Here is a 7,943-nt window from a genome sequence, read left to right as displayed (position 1 = left end):
GTTCCGGTAACCTCCTGGTACTCTGAAAAATACCCGAAACGATCCAGAACCATTCTGGTGTCTGAATATCATCGTCCAATATATCAATCTTTACCTCTCGACCATTTCGAGACTCCTCGCCATGTCCGTGATCTCATCCGGGACTCCGAACAATCTTCGGTCTCCAAAACACATAACTCATAATACAAATCGTCATCGAACGTTAAGCGTGCGGACCCTACGGGTTCGAGAACTATGTAGACATGACCGAGACACATCTCCGGTCAATAACCAATAGCGGAACCTGGATGCTCACATTGGTTCCTACATGTTCTACGAAGATCTTTATCGGTCAAACCGCAATGACAACATAAGCTATTCCCTTTGTCATAGGTATGTTACTTGCCCGAGATTCGATCGTCGGTATCCTAATACCTAGTTCAATCTCGTTACCGGCAAGTCTCTTTACTCGTTCCGTAATGCATCATCCCGTAACTAACTCATTAGTCACATTGTTTGCAAAGCTTATCACGATGTGCATTACCGAGAGGGCCCAGAGATACCTCTCCGATACTCGAAGTGACAAATCCTAATCTCGATCTATGCCAACCCAACAAACACCTTCAGAGACACCTGTAAAGCATCTTTATAATCACCCAGTTACGTTGTGACGTTTGATAGCACACAAGGTGTTCCTCCGGTATTCGGGAGTTGCATAATCTCATAGTCAAAGGAACATGTATAAGTCATGAAGAAAGCAATACCAATAAAACTTAACGATCATTATGCTAAGTTAACGGACGAGTCTTGTCCATCACATCATTCTCCTAATAATGTGATCCCGTTCATCAAATGACAACACATGTCTATGGTCAGGAAACTTAACCATCTTTGATTAACGAGCTAGTCAAGTAGAGGCACACTAGGGACACTCTGTTTTGTCTATGTATTCACACATGTATCAAGTTTCCGGTTAATACAATTCTATCATGAATAATAAACATTTATTATGATATAAAGAAATATAAATAACAACTTTATTATTGCCTCTAGGGCATATTTCCTTCAAGTATACCATTAGAAAATTCTTTTAAATATGAATTCAATGGTGTGTGAACCACCTCTTGGTGAGGTGGTGGAGTCGTGGGTAGGGGTGATTCTGTGTAAGCTGTGGGGTCTAAACTCACATTTTTTGGTTGCAAGCTTTGTTTTATTCATATTTGTGCAAAAGTTTAGGACATTTTAGAGAGATTTATGCACTTGAACCCACATCTTTTGGTTCCTGGCACCGCTGGTTGTTGTGGGGGCATGACTCTGGCCACCAGGGTTTCAATCCTAGTGCTCACATTTATGCTGTTTGGGTCTCTCGTACTGTACTAACGGGAAATCAGGACTCTCCTAAACACTTGAAAGCTAGTGGTGTCCGCAGTCAGCGCATGGCATAGTTAAATGGTTGGAAGTTGGGTTACAGCTCCAATTTTTCCACATATTTGACGGTGTTGACCTTATCTTGTTGGAGACAAGGTAACGATGGCTGTTGATAATTGGCATGTAGGGCAATGAAACTAGAACATGATCTTGTGGTGTACTTCTTTACCTCTGGTGGAAGTCTCGGGTCTGCTCCCCGTAGTAGTTGTGATTTCTTCTTTCTAATAGGTGAGAGGTAAACTGGTTTCAACGGAACAGATTCACCTTGATTTGCCACACCGCCCAAAACTTGGCCCAACTGTATTCGGTGTGAGTTGGTTTGGTCATGAATGTATCAAAATTTCCATGTTTTTGTTAATTAATTGGGCAGCAATTTCTGGCTTATTTAATAGAACAAGAAAAGCTTAAAAACATAGTGAGTAGTTGTACAGACACATGTATATGCCTGAAAAGGGAAATAAGACAGTGTGCTCAAGAAACTTATTTTTATTTCTCTACAGTTTTGAGAAACACCTCGCATTGAGTGTTAGGGCTGAAAAGCTGAAAATAAATTCAGGAAGATACGAGTACCCATATCAAGTCGAGAGTTGAATTCAGATGAGCAGTTTCCACCACATGGGGCTGCTGCAAAGTTTCCTACACACCTAGTGTGGGGGTAGAGCGAAGAAAACGAGGACATATGGACGAACATGGGACGAGGAAGCACAAAAGTATTTTGATCTTTCCGAAAAGCTGCCGATGTTTGCTCTGATATACATTGCTAGAGATTGATGACCAAGTTTAATGAGAAACTTATCTATATCCACAGTACCAAATATATACCATATGAAAATATATTTCATTGTAAATTAATGGTACTTATTTGGTATTGTACATGTTAACAAAATTTTCTATAAACATGATTGAAGTTTGCAAGGTTTTACTTAAAATAAATAAATATAATACCCACTATATTTTGGGATGGAGGGAGTAGTAGGTTGCACACGTACCTGTTCTCTCTAGAGCCTGCCCGTCCATACCTACCCACTGTCGGTTACTAAAATCCTATCAACTCAGAAGAATATGTGCACGCCAAACTAATAGGCGTAACCGGTATGGTCGGATACATAATCCAATACAGGTCCATCGACCTCATGAAGAACTTGAGGTGAGATGTCCCTCAAATTTGGATTTTATTTTATTATCGTATATATTACTAACACATTCTCCTTATTACAGATTACAAAGTAGAAATCCACATCCGCCAACAAGAGTGATACTTATTCACAACAACTAGAAAACAAACTAGTCAACTGAAAGTGATGTGGACTCCATAGGGAAGTGCGTCAAAAGTGATCGTATAAGAAAAATAATCACCATTACTCAAGAATTATGTTTTTCAGTTTTATACACTTGAGATGAAGAGAAGGAAAAAACAACATCTATCTCTTTCTAAAGAAACGAATGACAGTAGCAAGGTTAAGCAAAGGGTTGCGAAGAATAATAAGAGGAATAACCATGGGAAAAGAAACTTAATTAAGGAAACTGCGAAGGACATATTGGAATTTAAGGAGGATGTAGATAAATTTAAGGAGCACCTAATAACCGAATATGTCAACATACACTTCAGAAATGGAGATGGTGCACACTGCTGATATCACCATGAAGAAAATGTTCCTACACCACATGAGATATGGTTAGATGATGATGTAAGTGATTTTACAAAATACTATTTTTCTACGGTGTTGTTTTACAACTAACTCAATTTCTTGTTTTTGAGGTCATCGATGCTCTTATTGAGATCATCCGACTAAATAGCCTTGTTGACATATGAGAACACATGAAGGTGTTCATCGAAAGAGCGTTGGATGTTGGCATACCGCAAAAGGATGGGACATAACATAGTTACCACGAGGGGGATTCTAGCTGGCAAGTATGGAACAGAAAAGGGAGAAAACCACCTCTATCATGATATGGTAACATACTACCCTGCCTTACACGTATACTTCATGTCATTTTTTTTTGCACTTCAATCAAATTACTAAATAGTTTTCCATGCAGATTTTCCTTCCAACCAACATGTCCAACATCCAATGGTTCACAGTGCTTGTACGCAAGAAAAGATGGATATTTAGATTCTCGAATGCATCATGTAACACAGGAACCGGAAAATCTGCATGGTACTGTGGTGATTTTAACGACACTCAATACTACTTACAATCCAAAAAGATTATTTAACTAAACGCCTTGCTCATGCTATGCACTTGCAGCTTCGTGGGATGCAAGAACATCACTATATGGTTACAAGTAAATTGCGCCCAAGGAAGTGAATGTCCTGACATCAATGTAGCTCTGTGGCCTGTATGGGTTAGCCCATACGACAACATGAGATATCAGTACAATCAATTTTTGTTTTTAAAATAGTAAGACCATGCCTTGTGCCACCAAACATACTTTTTGAGTCTTTCTTGCAGTCTCTTCATGTTGGAGAAACATCAAAATTGAACCGAAGAACAATTGTCAACAACTTATGACCAGGCACATACACCTTCCCTATGTAACTTTCGAATCAACATCTATAGAACAATACTAACATCTCCCTCCTACTATGCAGTCCAGCACTCAAAGGTATACCGCTAGTTGTTGCTTGGTTAATTCTCTGCACAAGGTGAAATAAGGGCAAAACATCAAAGCAGGAAACAATGGTTTGAAGTGGTCACAGTTAATGGACTTGGGCGTATAGTTAATGGACTTGGGTATGGTGCGCTTTTAGTCCAGTAGAAGATTAACTTACATGTTGTAGTCAAGTCTGTTAAAGCGCTCCCAAGTTGTCAGTCATCTTTTTGTTCACATGGCGGTGATACTCAATGTCTAGGAGCAAAATGCCTCTGCAATTATACTATTGTTAACTTGTCACTGGTAATAGATCTATATTATGTCCAACACAGAGAGAGTGGTGTGCATTTGTTCGGTTAATCTTGCAAGTAATCTACATTGGTGATAACAAAAGGAGAATGCTTGCATTATGCTATTGCCACTAAGGATTGAAGTTAGTAAACGTGTTTGTCACAATAAAGAGCTAAAGGCTTTGGGGGTACAATCAACAGTATGTCACTTTATGAATGTACTCTCTATGTAATTCCATCACATCATACAAATTCTATCGTAAGTATGAAATATTTCAATTCAAATAACTATGTGACCTTTGCCGTGCTTTTATCTCGTGGAAAGTTACTATTGGTGAAACTACAAACCCCAGACCAATTGTCTACTCTATGGATCGGAGTAAGCTGGACAATTAATATGGATCGGAGGGAGTACATAAAAAACACCTTTCAACATTGTTTACATGTTTTTTGCAGTTATTATTTATTCTGAAAATATAAAAATATTTTCAACAAAGTAAATCAAGCTCCTTGGAGTATCTCTACTCCTAATGTCTCAGTTGGTAGAATAGCCTCCACGTTTTTTTTGTCTGGTTAATTTTCATTCGGTTTATTTTCGTCTCACCTCCCACAATCCCTCCCACGTTAATTTCTTCTTCTGCACACTTAAAACCGAATCGCGTCTGATACTCCTTCCATTTATTCGTGATTGCTTTGGCAGGTGTCGATTCAATTCAATCATGTAAATATTTGATAATAAGAATTCAGAAATAATACCATATACATGATATCACCTTCCAAATAGATCACCTCCCTCTCCGATTTATTTCTTCCACCGATCCCCTTCCATACTTAGCTCCACTAGGAAAAAAACACAACCGTCGAAGCCACGCCCTCACGTGATCACGTATCACAATGAGAAAATTCCTTATCTCCACTTGGTAGTCTCCGTTTCGTTCGTTTTTTTCGTCTCAACCTCCCACCTCTGCCTGGCTTTTTTTTCATCCCTCCTCCCACCTCCCCGTAACGACCCCTCGCACCTAACCAAAAAAAATTGGGCGACAACCACGTAGCGACGCCCCCTCACACGAACAAAAACCAGATGAAACAGACGAGCCTGGGAGCGACAACCCCTAGCACGAAGAAAAACTGACGATCGAGGCTGGCCTCGATCTATTCGCTACAAAGACGGGAACCACGCCGCCGCCGCCATCGCGGATCCTTGAAGCGTCGTCGATCTATTCATTACATCGATGGAAACCATCGTCGATCACTGAAACATCGCTGATCTATTATCTACATCGACGAAAACCAGTCGCCCGCGCCGAGGGGTCATCGAGGACCCGGCGCCGAGGTCCTAAAGGAGGCGCCGCAGCCATTGTTGCGGACCTCCGGGTCGCCATCGGGACACCGCTGCCGAGGTCCGCCTTCGCCTTCTTTGCGGATCCCTTTGCATGTTGCGCACCGTCGGCTGCATCCCTCACCCACGTCGCTGCTGTAGGATCTTCATCCGTCATCCTGAGCAATTGCGGCGGCGACACGTGCGAGCTTCACATAGTGGGGAGGACCAGGCCGCGGTGAAGGTAGGCCATGCGCTCGTCATGCTCCATGAGCGGAACCTGCGCAGGGAGGCGGTAGCGCGGGGTGGCAGCCGACAATGAGGTGGCCGCGCCACGTGACGAGCTACGGGTCCCCCTTTGTGATGTTCTGGCATCGCTCCTTCATCGCAGACATCCTTAGGTTCCTCTTGCCCTTCTCTTCCTCTGTGCTCCTCTCCCATCTCTATGCTTTCACGTGCATCCGGTTTTGATTCCTCGTGTGATATCCAGTGCGTGTGCAACCTGGATTAATCTTAGTTCGGACTGGAGATATGAATAAGTAGGCATCGATTTAGCATTTCCACTCGCGCAATCTGTTATTGTGAGTTGGAGAATTCAGATGCTGTTGTGAAAAATGCATCTCGAGTGCCTGAAACATCTCCAGCCTCTGAAAATGTTTGTGATGTTATGTCAGATGTTTTGAAGCCTCCTTCCGGTTCGAGCTCTGCCTCGATCTCATCTGTGCCACGGTCGTCCTCTCTGGAGCACGCTCTGATCTCCTATGCAACGTGCTGCTCTATCCATCAGTAGCTAGAAGGTAATTACCATGAAATATCTCCTCCTCTCAATCCCTTGTTTATGTTGTTTATTATTTTCCAAATAAGGTGCCGAAATTCGATGCTATTGTGGAGAATGTGTTGTTGTGCTGAAAATTTGAGCTACAGTGCATATATTTTTAAGCTATTGTAGGTGAATCCTACAGTTGATGCCAATGGCTTCATTTCAATTTTAATTTTTGAGTTTAGCTGGCTATCTTTTCATATTATTTAGTTGAGCTGGAAAATTTACAGATTACATGTCTAGAAGAATGGTTCTGGTACACTGTTATTATGCTTCTGTTCATGATTCGCCTCTTATTGTTGATTTGAACTATTATGTTTGGTCATGCCAAATCTCGTTGACTGGAATTTTTTTGGTCATGCAGATTGTACGGAGACAGTGGTACTATTTAACCTCACACAGGATGTGGTATGGATCAATGGCATCACCAAGTGTCTTATGTGGCATATTGCTTCGGTGTGAGGGGCGCATGTCCTCCCTTTCCCGTTTCCCCTCGCCTCCCGTCACCTCCGCGAGTCTAGCTGCTGCCGGAGTCCACGCTATTGTCTTCATCATCCTCCTTTCATTTCTTCACCCATGCTTTGGTTGAAGTTGTTGTTTGGTTCTCAGGCTGAACAAATCCTGCATTTCTAAAATCATTGATTTGTTTCTAGAAGTAATACCTTAGGTTTAAGATTATGTTATTCATAAGATTAGTGTATATTAATGGTTGATCCTTCCTGCAGAGCTGACATGATCGACAATGAAGAATGAAGACCATGGAATTATAACATTTCTTAAGAATTTGGCAGCACACCGGAGATGCAATAGTGTCTTTGTTTGGCACATTTATCCATGAACTCAGAATAAAAGATGAGGAATAACATATGTGAGTGTTCTTTTCATCTACAGAACATTTTCATCTCAGTAAGCTTTACGACAACTATTTGATAATGGCTATAATTGTAGGTATTAGCCAAGCAGAAGCTCAAGTGGGTTTAATACTAGCGTTAATGTTGCATTTCCATAGTTTTTAGGCCTAATTTAAGGTGTTGTTTGACTATTATAGTAGTGGGTTGTTACCGTGCATTTTACAGTAGCACAATTGTTGATTAACTAATACTAATTGTTGGCATTTCTGATTTTCAAATACTTCTAAATTTTGCAATGGGATATGAAGGAAAAGAGCCGAGAGCACGACTTGGTTATACCATTCAAGATTGAAATTGGTTTGGCATCCATGGAAGTCATGATTGGTAATGGTAAGTTGAGTTTATTTGCCCACCATGTTCTTTTGGTCTGCAGTACTTTCCTAAGGGCATTTCTAACCGATCCCCTAAAAATAGTGGTAAGTTGAGTTTATTTGCCCAGCGTGTGTCCTCAAAGTGGAGAAGCCGGAGAGCCAGGCCGGAGAGGGGGCGGCGGCCGCGGCCGCTTGAGGAAGATTGACGAAGGAGGACGCGCGGCTCCCGTGGTGGCGCGGATCGAAGCTTCGGATCGGCGGCGGGGACCTCCGGCCACCGCGTCCGGCCAT

At 41.7% G+C, this 7,943-nt stretch overlaps 1 long non-coding RNA gene across 3 annotated transcripts in view; it reads left to right on the top strand.

Moving 5' to 3' along the window:
• The first annotated feature begins 5,363 nt into the window (after positions 1-5,363).
• The window catches only part of LOC123050237 (uncharacterized), a 5,391-nt gene continuing 2,811 nt past the window's right edge, over positions 5,364-7,943 (top strand). For all 3 annotated transcript variants that reach the window (XR_006423733.1, XR_006423735.1, XR_006423734.1), the window contains exons 1-5: positions 5,364-5,692; positions 5,773-6,011; positions 6,285-6,407; positions 6,795-7,298; positions 7,590-7,671. This is a non-coding gene — a long non-coding RNA (uncharacterized lncRNA). The remainder of the gene's footprint in view (positions 5,693-5,772; positions 6,012-6,284; positions 6,408-6,794; positions 7,299-7,589; positions 7,672-7,943) is intronic.

Source organism: Triticum aestivum, chromosome 2D, assembly GCF_018294505.1.
Source record: "Triticum aestivum cultivar Chinese Spring chromosome 2D, IWGSC CS RefSeq v2.1, whole genome shotgun sequence".
In the NCBI taxonomy this organism is placed as follows: domain Eukaryota; kingdom Viridiplantae; phylum Streptophyta; class Magnoliopsida; order Poales; family Poaceae; genus Triticum; species Triticum aestivum.
Note: the sequence above shows the minus strand (reverse complement) of the source record. Positions and strands in the feature narration are given on the sequence as shown.